Source organism: Bubalus kerabau, chromosome 2, assembly GCF_029407905.1.
Source record: "Bubalus kerabau isolate K-KA32 ecotype Philippines breed swamp buffalo chromosome 2, PCC_UOA_SB_1v2, whole genome shotgun sequence".
In the NCBI taxonomy this organism is placed as follows: Eukaryota; Metazoa; Chordata; class Mammalia; order Artiodactyla; family Bovidae; genus Bubalus; species Bubalus kerabau.
The window spans coordinates 24732514-24753386 of NC_073625.1; positions in this window are offsets into that span (position 1 = coordinate 24732514).

Below are 20873 nucleotides of genomic sequence, written 5' to 3' on the forward strand. Positions count from 1 at the left end.
GGCACCACAGAACACTAACCCCTGGTAGAGAGAACCCAGGAATAGTGCACAGTGCTTGAAAAAAGAAAGCAGAAAAGAAAGTAGCAGTGTATTAGCAATAGTAACAGGCAATGAAGCTGGCCCCACAAATGCTGGCCAGGCAGCTTGAGCCAAGAATAGGATCGCAGACATCAACCCAGGCTAGACGAACATGAAGGCTACTCTGTGACCACACTAGGTCACCAGATTCTAGGAGAAGACCTGGAGACTAACATCAGAACTCACTGTATTTTCTTTTTATCTGCTTCTATATGTTTTTGTTGTCCAGTCATTAAGTCATGTCCAACTCTTTGCAATCCCATGGACTGAAGCAAACCAGGCTGTTCTTTCCTCCACTATCTCCTGGAGTTTGCTCAAATTCATGCCCATTAAGTCAGTGATGCTATCTAACCATCTCATCCTCTGCCATCCTCTTCTCCTTTTGTCTTCAATCTTTCCCAGCATCAGGGTATTTTCCAAACTCATTGGAAAATATTGGAGTTTCAGTCAAAGTATTGGAGTTTCAGCTTCAGCATTAGTTCTTCCAATCAGGAAGAACTGAATATTCCAATCAGGAAGAACGAATATTCAGGGTTGATTTCCTTTAGGAAGGACTGGTTGGATCTCCTTGTTGTCCAACTACTCTCAAGAGTCTGCTCCAGCACCACAGTTTGAAAGCATCAATTCTTTGGTGCTCAGCTTTCTTTATGGTCCAACTCTCATGTTTCTACAGGACTACTGGAAAAACCATAGCTTTCACTATACGAACCTTTGTTGGCAAACTGATGTCTCTGGTTTTTAGTATGTTGTTTCAGTTTGCTATAGCTTTCCTTCCAAGGAGCAAGCGTCTTTTAATTTCACGGTTTCAGTCACTGTCCACAGTGATTTTAGAGCCCAAGAAAATAAAAGCTGTCATGTTTCCACCTTTTCCCTTTCTATCTTCCATGAAGTAGTAGGACCAGATGTCATGATCTTAGTTTTTTGGATGCTGAGTTTCAAGTCAGCCTTTTCACTCTCTTCTTTCGTCCTCATCAAGAGGCTCTTTAGTTCCTCTTCACTTTCCGCCATAAAGGTGGTATTATCTGTGTATGTGAAGTTGTTGATATTTCTCCCAGAAATCTTGATTCCAGCATGTGATTCATCTAGCTTGGCATTTCACATGATGTAAACAGAATATGTTAAATAAGCATGGTGACAACATACAGCCTTGACATACTCCTTTCCCAATTTTGAACAAGTCTGTTGTTCCATATCCAGTTCTAACTGTTGCTTTCTTGACCTGCATACAGGTTTCTCAGGAGACAGGTAAGGTGGTCTGGTATTCCCATCTCTAAGAATTTTAAGATCACAGTTTGTTGTGATCCACACAGCCAAAGGTTTAGTGCAGTAAATGAAGCAGATGTTTCTCTAGAATTCTCTTGCTTTCTCTATAATCTCTCTATAAATTTCAGATGCTGGCAATTTGATCTCTGGTTCTTTGTCCTTTAATAAATCCAGCTTGTACGCCTGGAAGTTCTCAGTTCACGTACTGCTGAAGCCTAGGTTGAAGGATTCTGACCATAACTTTGCTAGCATGTGAAATGAGCACAATTGCAGTGTAGTTTGTACATTCTTTGACATGGCCCTTCTTTGGGATTAGAATGAGAACTGATCTTTTCCAGTCCTGTGGCCACTGCTGAGTTTCCAAAGTTGCTGGCATATTTAGAGCAGTACTTAAACAGCATCATCTTTGAGGATTTGAAATAGCTTAGCTGGAATTCTATCACTCTCACCAGCTTTGTTCATAGTAATGCTTCCTAAGGGCCACTTGACTTTACACTCCAGGATGTCTGGCTCTAGGTTAGTGACAACACCATTGTGGTTATCCAGGTCATTAAGACTTTTTTGCTTATTTTTTCTGTGTATTCTTGCTACCTATTCTTAATCTCTTCTTTTTCTGTTAGGTCCTTACTGTTTCTCTCCTTCTTCATGTCCTTCTTTGCATGAAATATGCCCTTGGTATCTCCAATTTTTTTTAAAGAGCTCTCTAGTCTTTCTCATTCTATTGTTTTCCTCTATTTCTTTGCATTGTTCATTTAAGAAGGCCTACTTATCTCTCCTTGCTATTTTCTGGAACTCGGCATTCAGTTGGGTTTATTTTTCTCTTTCTCTCTTGCTTTTCACTTCTCTTCTTTCCTCAGCTATTTATAAAGCTTTCTCAGACAACAGCTTTGTCTTCTTGCGTTTCTTTTCCCTGGGATGGTTTTGGTCACTGCCTCCTACACAATGTTACAACTTCTGTCCAGGCACTCTGTCTACCAGGTCTAATCCTTAAAGCTATTCATCACCTTCACTGTATAATCATAGGGGATTTGATTTAGGTCATACCTGAATAGCCTAGTGGTTTTCCCCACTTTCTTCAATTTAAGTCTGAATTTTGCAATAAGGAGCTGATTATCTGAGCCACAGTCAGTTTCAGGTCTTGTTTCTGCTTACTGTATAGAGCTTATCCATAATTGGCTGCAAAGAACATAATAAATCTGATTTTGGTATTGACCATTTGGTGATGCCCATATGTAGAGTCATTTCTTGTGTCACTGGAAAAGGCTGTTTGCTATGACCAGTGTGTTCTATTGACAAAACTCTGTTAGCCTTTGCCCTGTTTCATTTTGTATTCAAAGGCCAAATTTGCCTGTTAGTCTAGGTATCTCTTGACTTCCTGCTTTTGCATTCTAATCTCTATGAGAAAAAGGACGTTTTTTCTTGGTGTTAGTTCTAGAAGGTCTTGTAGGTCTTCAAAGAACCAGTCAACTTCAGTTTCTTTGGTATTAGTGGTTGGGGCATTGACTTGGATTACTGTATGTTGAATGGTTTGCCTTGGAAATGAACCAAGATCATTTTGTCATTTTTGAGATTGTACCCAAGTACTGCATTTTGGACTCTCTTGTAGACTATGAGGACTACTCCATTTCTTCTAAGGAATTCTTGTCCACAGTAGTAGATATAACGGTCATCTGAGTTAAATTCATCCATTCCATCCATTTTAGTTCACTGATTCCTATGATGCCAATGCTCAATCTTGACATCTCCTGCTTGACCACATCAAATTTACCTTGATTCAAGGACCTAACCCTCCAGGTTCTTATACAATACTGTTCTTGACAGCACCGGATTTTACTTTCACCACTAGAAATATTCACAATTGAGTGTCATTTCTCCTTTGGCCCAGCTGCTTCATTCTATCTGAAGCTATCAATAATTGCCCTCCACTCTTACCCAGTAGCATATTGGACACCTTCTAACTGGGGTGCTTCATCTTCTGTAGTCATATCTTTGTGTCTTTTCACACTGTTCATCCATTGGGTTCTCTAGGGAATACTGGAGTGGGTTGCCATGTCCTCCTTCTGTGGACCATGTTTTGTTAGGACTCTTCACCAGGACTCATCATCTTAAGTAGCCCTGTGTCAGTTCAGTTGCTTAGTCATGTCCAACTCTTTGAGACCCCATTGACTGCAGGACGCCAGGCTTCCTTGTCCATCACCAACTCCAGGAGCTTACTCAAATTATGTCCATCAAGTCGGTGATGCCATCCAACCATCTCATCTCTTCTCATCCAGTTCTCCTCCTGCCCTCAATCTTTCCCAGCATCTGGGTCTTTTCCAATGAGTCCGTTCTTCACATCAGGTGGCCAAAGTATTGGAGTTTTAGCTTCAGCATCAGTCCTTCCAATGAATATTCAGGACTGACTTCCTTTAGGATCAACTGATTTGATCTCCTTGCAATCAAAGGGACTCTCAAGAGTCTTCTCCAACACCACAGTCCAAAAACATCAATTCTTTGGTGTTCAGGTTTCTTTATGGTCTGACTCTCACATCCATACATGACTACTGGAAAAACCATAGCTTTGACTAGACAGACCTTTGTTGGCAAAGTAATGTCTCTGCTTTTTAATATGCTGTCTAGGTTGGTCATAGCTTTTCTTCAAGGAGCAAACATCTTTTAATTTCATGGCTGAAGTCACCATCCACAGTGATTTTGGAGCCCAAGAAAATAAATTCTGTCACTGTTTCCTTTGTTTCTCCATCTATTTGCCATGAAGTGATAGGACCAGATGCCATGAACTTTGTTTTTTGAATGTTGAGTTTTAAGCCAACTTTTTCACTCTCCTCTTTCATTTTCATCAAGAGGCTCATTAGTTCCTCTTCACTTTCTGCTATAAGGGTGGTGTCATCTGCATATCTGAGGTTATTGATAATTTTTCTTGATTCCAGCTTGTGTTTCATCCAATCCAGCATTTCGCATGATGTACTCTACATTTAAGTTAAATAAGCAAGGTGACAGTGTACAGCCTTGATGTACTTCATTCCCAATTTTGAACTAGTCTATTGTTCCATGTCTGGTTCTGACTGTTGCTTCTTGACCTGCATACAGATTTCTCGGGAGGTAGGTAAGATGGTCTGGTATTTCCATCTCTTCAAGAATTTTCCACACAGAATTCTTCTAGAATTTTCCACCCTGTTGTGAGCCACACAATCAAAGGTTTTAGCACAGTCAATAATGCTGATGTTCTTCTGGAATTCTCTTGCTTTTTCTATGATCCAATGGATGTTGGCAATTTGATATCTGGTTCCTCTGTCTTTCCTAAATCCAGCTTGAACACCTGGAAGTTCTTGGTTCACGTACTGCTGAAGCCTAACTTGGAGAATTTTGAGCATTATTTTGCTAACTTGTGAGATGAGTGCTAGAGTGTGAGATGAGACTCCTATGCAAGGGGTCGGGACAGAGTGTCTCTGAGGGGTGAAGGGCAATCTTGTCGGCCTATCCCTACTTGAAACAAACAAACCCTGTCCACATCAGGACCAAGGAGAAAGGAGAAGTGGCCCTACAAGAGACAAAGCCAGACTTGCCTTGAGTGTCCAGCCTTGTGTGACATGGCTTATAGATTCACTGAGTAAGCCCCTTAGCCACAAGGCTGTGACCCACGAAGGGACTGCTTCTATATACATCTTATTATAGACTATGGTCCTTTTGAGGTCTTTAAAAAAAAGTCTAGAGTTTAAGAATTCCTTAGTCTATTGCTAAATTTGGATACCCCTGTCAGTACTATGTGATCAGAGAAGTCAGACTCAGTAAAAAACAATCTAAGACACCAACTTTCTAAAATTCTTCCTAATAAGATTCATTTCTTTTAAAGTGGGCTATATTTCTAGGATGTCTCTATTAATATTGTTTGGTATACATCTTTACTTTAGCAATAGTAACCACTTTTCTATTTGATATTTCCACATTCTTCAGTCAATCTAGTCATTCATTTAAAACAAAAAAACTCTGCAAGTGTGTACAGGGTATCACATAATATATTATATTCCATGATATTATCTATTAGGGCTTAATATATGTAAGATAGGGTCCATGGGGTTGCTAAGAATCGGATACGACTGAGCGATTTTACTTTCACTTTTCACTTTCATGCATTGGAGAAGGAAATGGCAACCCACTCCAGTGTTCTTGCCTGGAGAATCCCCGGGATGGGGGAGCCTGGTGGGCTGCCGTCTGTGGGGTCGCACAGAGTCGGACACGGCTGAAGTGACTTAGCAGTATATGTAAGATACCTTACCAGGGAACATGGAGAAAATGTTTAGGTCAAACTAATGGTTCACTGAAAGAAAAGAGGGGAGGGAATGGATCTTTACATCCACTGAGTCATTTGAATTCACAGCAACCTTATCAGGTCATTTTCCTGGTTAAGAAACTGAAGCTTAGACATTGAGTAAACTTGTCAAGATCATAGAGATATAAGTCATCAGAGCTGGTAGTCACACCCAATTAACCTGATTTCAAAACTCAACAAAAATATACATTTGTCTCAGTTTGAGATCAGTGTATGCATTATCAGTCACCTTCATGACAAATGTTATTTTGAAAACAAACTACAAACACAGACAAATTCCAGATCATCAGAATAGCTGCCTTCTCATCAGTTACTGCCATGCGATTCTTTGACTTCATTTTTGTTGCTTATGGAATATATGTCTAGCACAAAGACTATTATAACATTATGCCTAATGTTCAAATAAAGTTTCAAAATTAAATAAGTGGGTTGAAAAACCTTACTTGAGTCCCATAGAGTTCTTTGTGTTAGAGGAATGCAAGCTGAATTCATAGGAAGACATATTTTATATTCATAAAGTGATACATTTGAATGTCTAATACTGTAACAGGTCATTAGTTATAAGGTACATGATACCATATATTTATGTGATAAATCTGCACAAAGATAACATTTTTCCTATTCTTGACTCAAAATAATAAGTAGATAGTAATGTTTACTATCTACTTATTCTTTTAATAATTAAAAGTTTGAATAACATTACATTGGACACATCACTCCATGTGAATATAATGCCTTAAATAATTATCAAAAGAACCTCATCAAAATCAATATTGAAAAATTACATGCTAATAGAGCTTTTGTTTGATGATCATCAATAGGAAAAAGGAAGAATTTTTATGGTAACTGTATCATTTTATATAACTCTATACTGAACAGAACTTTTCTACAGAAGTATTATTGAAGTTAAAATACATAAACAGACAAGTACAGCATCAGAACCAACTATATCTTCCTTCTGTGAAGCCTATCAAAACTGTTCTGGTTCAATCACATGATCCTAAAGTGATACAGCTGATTAAAGTTTTAGTATTTTTGTAGGGTTTAATGTAATTTACAAATGCATTATATCTATAAAATATATTTGTAACCAAAAATTGGTTAAGAACCATAGACCTATAGACCTATGGAATTTAGGTCTAAATTTATGTTTCTATGTTTTAATATATAATTATAATAAAATATCAACACTCAGTGAGATAAACGGACTAAAATACTTATTTCCCTTGGAGACACAATGCACTTCTACCATACTGTTTTAAAAACCATACAGTTTTTAAAAGAAAGGGCAGATATCTAAAGAGCTCAGATGTCCCTACAATAAGAAAAAAATAACCTGAATAAACTGAAAATCAATGCAGACAGCAGAGCCTTGAGGTCTCAGGACAAACTTTAGAGAGGGAACCGAAAGAACTCACAGCTGGGTTTAGCTTCCCTGGAGCAGAAGCCGCTAGAATCAGAAACTGGCAAGGACCTGTAAATGGTAATTTGAACGAATGGCTGGAGAGCTGAGGGAGGGACAGTGTGAGAGTGAAACTCCTGGGGCTGCAGTCTTGGGGGGCTTTATGCTCAGGAACCCCACCAGGTTCTCACAGGGAAGAGCCAAGAAAAATCACCTGGTGCCTGTGGCAGAGGGAGGGGAAAGAAACCATTTTAGAATGCCCCCAGAGCATTCTCCATAATAAAGGCTTCCTCTCCAGGGCAAAGGGCTTCCCTGGTGGCTTCCAGTGGTCGGAAGATCCCCTGGAGAAAGAAAGGACAACAACGCGGTCCAGTGCCCTTGCCTGGGAAATCCCACGGACAGAGGAGCCTGGTGGGCTACAGTACATGGAGTCTCACAGAGTCGGACACGACTGAGTGACTAACACTGTCACTTTTTTACTTTCACAGCTGACCGACCCTGAAAAGTTCTCTTTTTACAGGGAAGTTTGTAGGGAAATCCCAAAACTAGAGGAGACAAAAACAAGGACACTAGAAGAAATTTTAGCCTCTGACAGCTTAGCTCCAGCAAGTATTAAACACAGCCCAACTCCTATCCAGGGAATCATAAAATTTCATACCCAAATGCCCATTTACCTCAGTTCCTAAACCTGTCTTGACCAACTCCAGTTTTCAACAAAAGACATGCTACAAATCAACGAAGTGTGTGCCAGGTAGATAGTGGGGGTGCGGAGGATAAAGTATGCACAAAATCCTAGTGACCAGTTACCCTCAAGCAATATTAGCAAATCACCCCTTCCTCATGACTCGTGTCTAATTAAGGAGACACAAAATGCCAGTTAAGAAAAAAATGAATATGAGCTCATTTTTAAGTAATATTTTTAAAACATGAATGCCCTGAGTTTAGGGAAGTTTGGTTTCAAAACTAGAGTGACAGACTCATCTAGTTTAAATAAGCTTTAAAGTGGTTAAAATGTCAATTTATTTAAGCCTGAACAAACTTCATAAAGCAGGAATTCAGTTCCAGACCAGGTATCAAACCTAGACCCTAAGCAGTGACACCATAGAGTCATAACTACTGGACCACTAGGCGATTACCTCATTAAACAAATTCTTACCCAGAAATCTCCTGGAATCATTACGAGATGTCAGCCTAGGGGCTCAAAAGCAGAATGGACCTTTCTACCACAGCTAAGGGAACTGAGGTAAACTGAGTATCACTCACGTTATAGCAACTTCACATGTGCTGTAGTTTTTCCTACTCATGGCTAGGAAAAAAAGAAAAAAAAAAAAAACCTCTTTGAAAATGAGAGAATAAAAACTCTTCAAAAAATTTATCTAGGGTCACTTGGTCAGTGACAGAGTATGTTCTAGAACCTATATTCTATGATGTTCTTTTCACTTGGACCCTTAGCTTCCATGAACACACATAATTACTCATCTAAACATCTCCATTCTCTCCCATAATGTCTTCAGAAGCTACTGATAGTTTCCAAGAGGCATCAAAGCCGAGCTCTGTCTTTGCTGTTTGATCTCCCTGCATTTGCTTTCAGAGAATAAAGAGCTCTCACTTTTGACTTCCAACTCTCTTGAAAGCACTACTCCTTAGCCAACTCGCACCAAGAATCACACGGGAAAGGTGATCCTGAGCAATGTAGTTCCTGGAACCTCCCGCGGGACACAGAAAAGACAGTAAAGCGTATAGGGAGGCAAAAAACAATAGTGGATGTCTACATGATCTGACAACTCAGAAAGGAACACTTACCATCCAAAGAGGGAATGGAAACTGAATTGCTGAAAAGGGAGAAAGAACAGCGGGGGTGGAGAAAACAATGCATCCAAATGCCTGAAAAAAGACAGGAACACGAGAACATCAACGACCAGAGTAAGGCCAATGTGGCTACAGTAAAAATTCCAGATGTGGGAAGCAAGGTTTCAGCTAAAGCTGAGCTGTAGGTAGGAAGCCACGGATTGAGGAGTTTATCTTCAGAGCAGCAGAAAGACATTAGTGCTTTGGAAGTGGGATGAATGAGACATATTTCAATTTTAAAAGTTGACTGTCATGTGGAGGTGGGGAAGTGTGGTTGACCACAAGTCGACTGGTTAGGAAATTATTACAGTGGTGTCAGGGAAAATTGATGAAACCATCTGACTTGGAGGATGTCAGTGGTAAAGGGGAGAAGTGGGGAGATATTAAAAGGCGAATTTAGTGGGCGTTGATGATGGATTTGATGGTGAGAGTTGGTGAGCTTAAAATTTTCTCATTTACTACTCCAGATTCACTCTCCACTTTCTCTGCTGCTGCTGCTGCTGCTAAGTCGCTTCAGTTGTGTCTGACTCTGTGCGACCCCATAGACAGTAGCCCACCAGGCTTTCCCGTCCCTGGGATTCTCCAGGCAAGAACACTGGAGTGGGTTGCCATTTCCTTCTCCAATGCATTAAAGTGAGAAGTGAAAGTGAAGTTGCTCAGTCGTGTCCGACTCTTAGCGACCCCATGGACTACAGCCTACCAGGCTCCTCCGTCCATGGGATTTTCCAGGCAAGAGTACTGGAGTGGGGTGCCATTGCCTTCTCTGCTACTTTCTCTATCCTTCTACTTTTTGAACTGAGAGTTATGGAACACATAACTCTCTTGATCTCTGGCTTCTGATGTGAAGTGAAGTTGTTCAGTCATGTGTGACTCTTTGCGACCCCATGGACTGCAGCCCACCACGCTCCTCCATCCATGGGATATTCCAGGCAAAAGTACTGGAGTGGGTTGCTTTTTCCTTCTCCAGAGCATCTTCCTGACCCAGGGATCAAACCCGGGTCTTCTGCATTGTAGGCAGACGCTTTACCATCTGAGCCACCAAGGAAGGCTCCTGATGAGGTGTGACAAATGGGTAGCCCAGCAGGATATTTGTGAAAGGAAAGAGTTAGTTCTTCATGCTAAATGTCTAGAAATGAAATAAATACTTATAACCTGGGAATATTGAGTAGCCTCTTAAAGGGCTACTTGACCTATATAAGCAGAAAATGTCTGGGTCTGCTAGGCAATAACCTAACCCTCACTATTGTGGAGGTTTCAATGTCATACCCATTTCCAGAACAGTGATAGTAAAAAAAAAAAAAAAAAAAACAAAACTACTTTTTAAGAATAAACAAGGCCTGGTGATAAGACTATGGTTGGCAGAAAATCCTCTCCCCCAGAAAGCTATCCACATCCTAATTCCCAGAAGAATGTTATATTTCAAGGCAAAGGAGAATTGAGTCTGCACATGGATTTAAGGTTGCTCATCAGCTGACAAGATAAGGAGATTATTCTGGATTTATCTGAGTGGGTCCAAGATAATAACCAGGATCCACAAAAGTAGAGGAGGGAGGCAGAAGAAGGTCAGAGGAAGTGATGATGGAAGAAAGGCCAAAGAGATACAGTTTCTGGTTTTGATGATGAAGGAAAAAAGGCCATAGACTAAACTCTGTGAGTGTCCTCTAGAGGCTGCGAAAGGCAAGAACATAGATTTTTCCCTTAAACTGTTGAGAAAGTAAGGCAGCTCATTGACAACTTACAATTAGAACAGCAAGATCTGTGGAAACTAGAGAACTGTAAAAAAAAAAAAAAAATGCATTTGCATTCTTTTAAAGCCACTGGATTTGTGTTAATGTGTTAGTGAGGCAGTAGAAAACTAACTCAGGACTCTGTTAGAGCTGCCATATTAAAGCACCACATTGAATGGACTGGGTGGCTCAAACAACAGAAATTTAGTTTTTACAGTTCTGGAGGCTGAAGCCCAAGCTCAGGGTGTCAGCAGGTCTGGTTTTTCCTGAGGCTTCTCTTCTTGACTTGCACATGGCTACCCTCTTGCTTCTTTACATGGTTGTCCCTCGGTGCTCACACTCCCCTCTAGGGATATGTAACACAAATAGAAGACAGGCTTTGTGATCTGTAGTAATGACCTATTTAAAAATATGTACTCAATCCTTGGTGACTTAAAGGTAAACTCTTCAGTTTACCATGTGTGTTAGTCTCCCAGTCGTGTCCGACTCTTTGCAACCCTATGGCCTGTAGCCCACCAGCCTCCTGTGTCCATGGACTTCTCCAGGCAAGAATACTGGAGTGGGTTGCCATTTCCTCCTCCAGGGGATTTTCCTGACCTAGGGACTGAATTCAGGTCTCTGTCATTACATCTGGTCTAATTTACCGCATCTATACTGAAAACAATCATTCAGTTCAGTTCAGTTCAGTTGCTCAGTTGTGTCAGACTCTTTGAGATCCTGTGACTCACAGCACGCCAGGCCTCCCTGTCCATCACCAACTCCTGGAGTTCACTCAAACTCATGTCCATCAAGTAGGTGATGCCATACAGCCATCTCATCCTCTGTCGTCCCCTTCTCCTCCTGCCCCCAATCCCTCCCAGCAACAGAGTCTTTTCCAATGAGTCAACTCTTCGCATGAGGTGGCCAAAGTACTGGAGTTTCAGCTTTAGCATCAGTCCTTCCAATGAACACCCAGGACTGATCTCCTTTAGAATGGACTGGTTGGATCTCCTTGCAAGGTTAGAACGTTGTTAATACGGCTCAGATACCTGAACAGATCTGACGGAGTTAGCAGCTCTCTACAGGACAGGACATCATCCAAAAAGCACCCAAGTCAGTAGAGAATCCACCTGTAATACGGGAGACCTGGCTTCAGTCTCTGGGTTGGGAAGATGCCCTGGAGGAGGGCATGGCAACCCACTCCAGTGTTCTTGCCTGGAGAATCCCCATGGACAGAGGAGCCTGGCGGGCTATAGTCATGGAGTCGCAAAGAGTCAGACATGACTGAGTGACTAAGCACACACAAGGAGAACAATGAACGTGATAATGAGCATGAAAGGAATTGGCAACTTTTTATCATCAGCCCAAGTGAAGAAACCCCACAAAGGACAAAAAGCAACACCATCTTCTGAATAATAGTTCAAAGAAGAGGATGATTCAGAAAAATAAAGAAAAGGAGCTCCCGTAACCTGTAATATAAATGGCAATCGCAATGCTTAGTCTTGAGGCACCTGCTTTTAGATATGAATACAAATTATCCTAAGAAAATTCCTTTGCAAGGCAAGAGTTTTTGAAATTTAAATGAGTTCTCTCCCATCTGTCATAATGCTTTCAACAAATTTACACAGACTTCACACTGCATTGATTTAACCAAAGGGAACAGCCTTCCTTGGCTGTTTTCACATCATATCGAAGAGATTCTGTTTGTTTACTTGTTCATTTCATTTTGTTTTTACCGTGGTACACACTGGCATAGCAAATATTCCAGCCTGTCTCCAAAACCTATATCAAAAGCACTGTATTTCTTATATTTTAAAATATTTATTAGCTGAGGCAGATTAAGGAGAATTGTTAGAAAATTGGTTACTGGAATTATTTTATTTATGTCTCAAAATAAGCTCTTTGCATCCAAATAACTTGCTATATTCATACAACATAGGAAAAAACAAAAAAAATGAGTAAAATGAGGCCTTCAAAGATAGAATATAAATGCTATAAAATGCTATTCAATAAAGAAGCATGGCACTATTCATTTAAGAAAGACGAGAGAATTTTCACTGTTCCTAGAAACAGGAACTCAATATTTTTATTTTTTATGATTTATTTGTTATTATATACAAGATCCTTATTTAAAGAACATGGAAGATACAGTATGGACACTAAGAAAGCCTTCCAAGATTTTGAATCCTGCCTCTAAACTTGCTAGCCATGACATGAGGCAAGTCATTTTATCTCAGTTTTTCATCAGTAAGCTGATTTTCAAAAAGATCCTTTAGAACTAAGTTCATATTTGTAAAGCATACCTAACAGTGCTCCGCATGTAGTATGTCCCCTGTAAGCATATTGCTTATAGTAAATTAAAATGTTAAAATTGGAAAACGTGAAGCCAACATCAAATCTTCTTAATATTATAATACTTATTTTTAAAAGAGTAATCTGTAAGAAAAGATTAACTGATTCACAAAATTTTATATCTCTAACTCCTTTTTAATATCGGTATGCTTTTTCACCCAGTAAATTCAACTGAGATATACTTTGTTGTAAACAATATGGAATGTTACATTTCTATTCTCTTATTTCTTCTCTCCTGACAGAATTATTTTTGCCCTTGATAATTTAGCAATTTAAATGAAAGATTTATATCTTAAAATGACTGGAAAGATTCTCGTTATGTATTCCATAATGGTTGATTGGCTTATGAAGTCTAGCATTTTAACATGATGGGGAAAAAAAATCACAGATTCTGAAAAAAATCACAACACTTCCTGGCTTCAAATTCTGGATCTCTTCTTACTAGCTACGTGACTGTGGGCAAGATATTTAACCTCAGTGTGCTGCGGTCTTCCTCACCTAGAAAAATGGATGAAAGAAAAAGTTATCTCTTACATTTGTTGAGAAAATTGATTACATTTATAGCTGTGCTTTTACAAAGCAGATAATCTTAAGTATTCATTGGTATTGCTATAATATCAATGATTATCAATATTATTACAATAATTCTTGCTATGAGGTCATTATATTTAATTTTTGTGTCCATTTTGGGACCCATGAAATGTATACTTGCTGTAATTTTTTGAAGATGTCAACTTCTTTGACACCATCAATATTTCAAAAATATGTTTATTGAGGATCTGTTATAAGTTGCTGTTCAGTCGCTCAGTCGTCTCCGACTCTTTGCGACCCCATGGACTGCAGCATGTCAGGCTTTCCTGTCCTTCACCATCTCCTGGAGCTTGCTCAAACTCATGTCCATTAAGTTGGTGATGCTATCCAGCCATCTTGTCCTCTGTCATCCCCTTCTTCTCCTGCCTTCAATCTTTCCCAGCATCGGGTTCTTTTCCAATGAGTCAGCTCTTTGCATCAGGTGGCCAAAGTATTGGAGCTTGAGCATCAGTTGTTCCAATGAATATTCAGGACCGATTTCCTATAGGATTGACCGGTTGGATCTCCTTGTAGTCCAAGGGACTCTCAAGAATCTTCTCCAACACCACAGTTAAAAAGCATCAATTCTTCAGCACTCAGCTCTTTATGGTCCAACTCTCACATCCATACATGATTACTAGAAAAATCATAGCTTTGACTAGACAGACTTTTGTTAGCGAAGCAATGTCATTGCTTTTTAATAGCAGAGACTGTCTAGGTTGGTCATAACTTTTCTTCCAAGGAGCAAGCGTCTTTTAATTTCAGAGCTGCAGTCACCATCTGTAGTGATTTTGGAGCTCAAGAAAATAAAATCTCTCATAGTTTCCATTGTTTCCCCATCTATTTGCCATGAAGAGATGGGACTGGATGCCATTATCTTTGTTTTTTGAATGTTATGTTTTAAGCCATATTTTTCACTCTCCTCTTTCACTTTCATCAAGAGGCTCTTTAGTTCCTCTTTGCTTTCTGCCATAAGGGTGGTGTCATCTGCATATCTGAGGTTATTGATATTTCTTCTGGCAATTTTGATTCTAGCTTGTGCTTCATCCAGCCTAGCATTTCATATGATGTAGTGTGCATATAAGTTAAATAAGCAGGGTAACAATATACAGCCTTGATGTACCCCTTCCCAATTTGGAACCAGTCTGTTGTTTCACGTCTGGTTCTAACTCTTGACCTGCATACAGATTTCTCAGGAGGCAGGTAAGGTGGTCTGGTATTCCCATCTCTTTAAAATTTCCACTGTACTCTGTGATCCACACAGTCAAAGGTTTTAGCATAGTCTATGAACACAAGTAGATGTTTTTCTGGAATACCTATGCTTTTTCTATGATCCAATGGATGTTGACAATTTGATCTCTGGTTCCTCTGCCTTTTCTAAATCCAGCTTGAACATCTGAAGTTCTTGGTTCACACACTGTTGAAGCCTGGCTTATAAGTTAGCTAATGCCATTTTGTAAGTTGTGATCTGAAAGAGGGTGATCAAGAAACTAAATACAAACACATCATTTTAAAATTCAAATAACTTATAATTAAATTAAATTGATATACATTTAGTGACACATTTAATCAAAGGCATGGTGAATATTCAAATAGAGTAGTTCTCAAAAATGATTTAATTGGAATTCTTTGACATAATTAAGTTGGTTTGCTTAGTCTGTTTTCCCATTGTAAGTTCCGTTTATCTATAAGCAATATCAATATTGACAGTTTCCCATGGTACCAGGATAGCATTTGCCCTGCATTTTGTGGTTGTGTGCACAAAGATTAAAAGACAAGTCAAGATTTAATTCCCTAGACTCTGAGATTGCTTTGTCCCTAGCCTGCTTTTATGTCACAGAACTATAAATGCTCTGTTTAGCATTTCTGTAATCTGAGTCTCTGGTTCACTGCACATTCCTTATACCCTTATTAAAATTTGAAGATAAATTCGGATAGACTAGATATGAGGCTTTTTTTTATTATAACTGGCTTAACATTTCTGTTTTGAAATTTATTATAATTTCTAAACATTAGCATGCAGCATTATGTCTACATTTCTAGAAAAACAAAGGCACGTGCCACTATCTTATTTATTCAACATTCTGAACCCCAGTTTGGATATTTAAATTAGTCTCGAAATCATTCTGGAAAATAACAAGGCACATTTTTGGAAAACCATGAGGTAGAAACAGGGCTTGTTCCTTCCCCATTGCTTCCTCCACTCTAACGCGCACATTGACAACATTGTATTAAGTTCAAACAGTAGTCTAGCAGGCTTCTCTTCACTAGAGAGGCACAGTATTAAGGGTAATGCTCTTTTGTGCAGCATCTAAGGTTTCCATTAGACACCTCTTGTGTAGCAGTGCACAGTCTGAGCTCCAGTTTTTGCTCTGGCTGCTACTGAAGAATCCAGTTCATGGTGGGCTTCACCCACACACTGGGCATGCCACAGGTATGCCCAAAGCTCTTACCATGTACCTCTTGTTTTCTATCCCAGAGTTTTTGCTAACACTGTCACTCTGATATCAGGGTCACCTAAAACCTCGAAGGTTGTCGTTTGAAGAAGTAGGGTTATCCTTGACCAATGGGGCAGAAACTGGAGGATAATGCTCTTCTTCCTATCCTCAGGTAGGCTATTCTGAGTCATGTTTAATTAAGTCTCTTCAGGTCTGGACTTGAGCACAAGTCACCTATAATATTGGCCAACTTGATAAAAGATCTTATGCTGTCTTAACTCCTTCTGTTTTTTTCATCTTTCCAGGTCTCTTCCTAGGGTCAGTCAAAAATTAAAACTAAAACAATTGGAAACAAAAAACTGCTTGCACATGAGTGTTTGTATCAGATGGTCCTTGGACATGGGAAGTGGGAGAGGGCAACTAAAATGAAGTAAATGGCATTAAGTTGTTCCCTGTATATGCATATTTTAATCCTCTGCCTGAAGTAAAGCTGAAATTAAAGACTGAATGAGAATGGTTATAAGCCATCTATCAAGACGAAATTGTTCCTCACAGACAACACCTACCATGCCTTCTCCAATAGCTTCAAATCCTCTGTGTACTTTTATCTGGCCTGTGTCAACTGGCTCCTCTCTTGCTGAGCTAGGGAAGTCTGTTGTCTCTAGGTGCACAGCAGACCATCAGCTATCCTCCCCATATCTTTCGAATCTTTCACCTTTCTTTATACACAATCCAGAGGAAATGTTAATGATAAATGTTTGAAAGAATGGATCAAAAAATAATTGTACTCAATCTTAGGTGGTCACTCAGGTGGCAACAAACTAAGTTAATTCTTCCTCCACTAAATGATAATGCAGATGGAAGGAAATTTTCAAAGAACCAGAGGACAGGCTATCTTCTTCCCTCATTATCCCCCTTCTTTATGGAAGATTGCAAGATGAGTTTCAATAGGTTTTACTGTAATTGGCCGTAACTGTGTGGGACTAAGTGTCAGTCTAGAAATGTGACAGCAATACATTGTACCAATTAAGAAACTGTATCTTGAAATATTGGTACAGACCAAACTATAATATTAAATTTAGATTTCTTACATGGCAACTGCAAGGTATAAATACGAAAGTTTCCCCCTTGATGAAGAATGGGAATTATGTCATGAATAAGAATTACCACATGAAAACTTTTAAAAAAGTTTTTAACTTTATGAATAATTAGTCACCATATTAAAGTGTTTATGCATACTCACATAGAGCCTTATATAAATATATATTTGTACATACCAGGATGGATCTTGAATCTCAAAATAAACAATGAAGCCAAGTCTACATAAAAATTTGGGATGGAAGTAAAACACTTGACTTATTTGTAGCTTTACATGGTTCAGCATTTTGAAAACACCACAACTGCATTTTAATGTGACAATTTAAAAATTAAAATTTATTTTGCACCTAGAGATATCATACTAGGTGAAGTAAGTCAGGAAGACAAATACCATATGATATTACTTATATGTGGAATCTGAGCTGTGACACAAATGAACTTATCTACAAAGCAGAAAAGAACCCACCTGCAATGCCAGAGACTTGGGTCTGATCCCTGAGTTGGGAAGATCCTCTGGAGGAGGGCAACCCACTCCAGTGTTCTTGCCTGGAGAATCCCCATGGACAGAGGATCCTGGCAGGCTATAGTTCATGGGGTCGCAAAGTGTCAGACATGACTGATCAACACTCACTGTCACTTTCACCAAAGAGAATAAACATGTGGCTGCCAAGTTAGAGGGCTGGACTAAGAGTTTGGGACCAGCAGATGCAAGCTATTACATGCAGAGTGGATCAACAAGGCCCTGCTGTACAGCACAGGGAACTATATTCAATATCCTATAATAAACCATAATAGAAAAGAAAAAAATTTATTCTAAATCACACAAAACCTGTGTCTATACCTACACTGAGATTTTATTCCCAAGACAATTGTCTTTACTTACCTTACTATGAAGAAAGTATATATTAATGCTCACACCAAGTCTTTATGGCTTCATATATACAAGAAATGGATGAGAAAAGAAAATAACTTTTGTATTCATGATCAATCTCTAATTCTTGGAAAGATTCCAAGAATTATGGAAAGAATTCCTTAGCTATTTGAACACCAAATTCAATAATATCAAGAGCTTTCCATTTCCAATCTATGCACTTCTTACTAAAAACATATACCTATGTCCATTTCACAGACTGCCCCACAGTTGAATACATTAAAAAACTGGAGACTCAGTAAGTGCATGAAATGCGGGCCTTAAATACATTTCATAACTCAGTAGGAAATAGAACAAAGTATACATATGCTTGAAGTTTCTAAATGGTGGATACAAATATGTACTCTACTCATATTCCACATTTGTATAGATTCATCCTGAGGCCTTTAGAATTTAAATTGACCTTGGGGTTGGGTTTTACTCTGCCTTATCTAGAATGGCCCAATAATTTGGGTAAGAAACAATTCTCTACTTCCTTTCTTACTTTTGAAATAGCTATGGTGTAAACAGTTACTGTTTTGTTCATTATTAGAGATAAGTTTTATAAATGTTTATTCCGCTCTTGACTTGAAGAAAGCAAGAAAATAAAATGCATCGAAGACTTTCAAAATAATGCTAGAATTCAAAGTTAATAGCTTAATTTTAAGAATCTTACTATAGATATTTTTATTGGCTTTCTTATTGAGGTTAACAGATTGTACATTTGTGGTGTAATTTAACTTATCCTTGGTATTTCTGAGGAAATGGCAACCCACTCCAGTGTTCTTGCCTGGAGAATCCCAGGGATGGGGGAGCCTGGTGGGCTGCCATCTATGGGGTTGCACAGAGTCAGACATGACTGAGCGACTTCACTTCACTTTCACTTTAGTATTTCTATTAAATAAGTTCTTTATGAATCATTTGAACTGTTCTTTAAATTTACTTTTAGACTTTTATTTAGGGTCAATATAAACAATATTACTATAAAGATTATTATATGTGTGTTTCAGTATGTTCCCACTATATAAAAATATCTTTTAACACTAATACTTTTTCATGAATACAAAAATGAAATTTATAGATAACAGAGTATGCAAATATTCAGATATAATAGATAATGATGAGCAATTTTTTCAAAGTATTTATACCAATTTATACCCATGCTATCAAGAAATTAGTTTTCAGATGCTTTCCTTTCTTATCAAATTTGGTATTTTCTGCCTTTTTGTATTAGCCACTCTGTTATATATGTGACTTTAGTTTGCCTTTCTCTGATGACTAATCAATTTGAACACCATTTTATATGTTTATCAGCTTTTGGATATCCTCATTTATGAAATCCTGTTTGAGGTTTTGGTCCATTTTTCTGCTGGGTTGATACCTTTTGACTTATAGGAAATTTTCTGTGTTTTATATAAGTCCTTTGTCAAACATATATAGAAAGTATCTTCTTTGAGGATAGTAGTTAGCTTTGTTTCTTTTAAGTCTTCTTTGTAGCTTTTTGAAGAAATCTCTTTGCCTTTATCGAGGTCTTCAGGGTATTCTCTTCTGCTTTCTCCTAAAAGCTTTATTATTTATTTCAATATTAGCTCCATAATACAGCTGGAACTGATTGTTGTGTTTTGTGTAATAGAGATCTGATTTGGCCACCTGATGCAAAGAACTGACTCACTGGAAAAGACCCTGATGCTGGGAAAGATTGAAGGCAGGAGGAGAAGGGGATGACAGAGGATGAGATGGTTGGATGGCATCACCAACTCAATGGACATGAGTTTGAGCAAGCTTTGGGAGTTGGTGATGGACAGGGAAGCCTGGCGTGCTGCAGTCCATGGGGTTGCAGAGAATTGGACATGACTGAGTGACTGAGCTGAACTGATCTGATTTGGCCATTTCCATGCAGATATCTAATTAACCTAGTAGCATTTATTTAAAAGATATTATTTTCCCAACAGTACCACATTACAATCTATGTCACAGATCAAATGACCCTCTATGTATAATGGGTTTGCTACTGGGCTCTTGTTCTGTTTCATTGGTCTTTCTGTTGTACTCTTTTAAATATCTAGCTAATCAAGAAGTTTTCAGTATATTATTAGCTAATATCTCAAACATGGAATCCATTTTGAGATTTATTTTTTTTTAATTTTATTTTATTTTTAAACTTTACATAATTGTATTAGTTTTGCTAAATATCAAAATGAATCCGCCACAGGTATACATGTGTTCCCCATCCTGAACCCTCCTCCCTCCTCCCTCCCCATACCATCATCCCTCTGGGTCGTCCCAGTGCACCAGCCCCAAGCATCCTGTATCGTGCATCGAACCTGGACTGGCAACTCGTTTCATACATGATATTTTACATGTTTCAATGCCATAAATCCAGTTTATTTTTTCACAATAATAAGTGTGATTTTATACTTTAGAACACTCATTAATTTAATTTCTTTTTTGGTAACTTATCATTTTAGATTAGGTCATCAAGGTTTCAGCCTCATAATGGAGCTGATAAAGAGTTCATGTTTAGTGCAGACATGACAACAAAACAATTTTCTTATTATTCTTTTGCCCTTAAAAATCTTCAACATATGGTTTGTCTTGGTGAATTTTTTAGAATACTTGGCCATTCATTGTCATTAAAACTAGATAACAGGAACTCCCCATATGCTTAATTATAAACATTAATTTCAATACTCTGCAAAGGAAATAAGGCCCCTACCAACTGCCTTGCAATAAGAAACAGTTTTATCTCAAGATAACCCCTGATGCAGCATGTGACAGAAGAACTAAATGAAACTGCCAGTTTCAATATGAATATTAAATACAGATGTAAATTTTAAGTTTCTCTTGTTTCTTCTTTTACTAAGATGGAAAATAAACAGAA